Source organism: Trachemys scripta, chromosome 3 (assembly GCF_013100865.1).
Source record: "Trachemys scripta elegans isolate TJP31775 chromosome 3, CAS_Tse_1.0, whole genome shotgun sequence".
Taxonomy (NCBI): Eukaryota; Metazoa; Chordata; order Testudines; family Emydidae; genus Trachemys; species Trachemys scripta.
The window spans coordinates 50,962,469-50,962,789 of record NC_048300.1 but is presented as its reverse complement, the minus strand read 5'-3'; positions in this window follow the sequence as shown (position 1 = coordinate 50,962,789).

The window sequence follows — 321 nt, the reverse complement described above, 5'->3', positions numbered from 1 at the left end:
TGATGGTACACCCACATATCGAATACTGCATACAGATGTGATCTCCTCATCTAAAAAAAGATATACTGGCACTAGAAAAGGTTCAGAAAAGCGCAACTAAAATGATTAGGGGTTTGGAATGGGTCCCATATGAGGAGAGATTAAAGAGGCTAGGAATCTTCAGCTTGGAAAAGAGGAGACTAAGGGGGGATATGATAGAGGTATATAAAATCATGAGTGATGTGGAGAAAGTGGATAAGGAAAAGTTATTTACTTATTCCCATAATACAAGAACTAGGGGTCACCAAATGAAATTAATAGGCAGCAGGTTTAAAACAAATA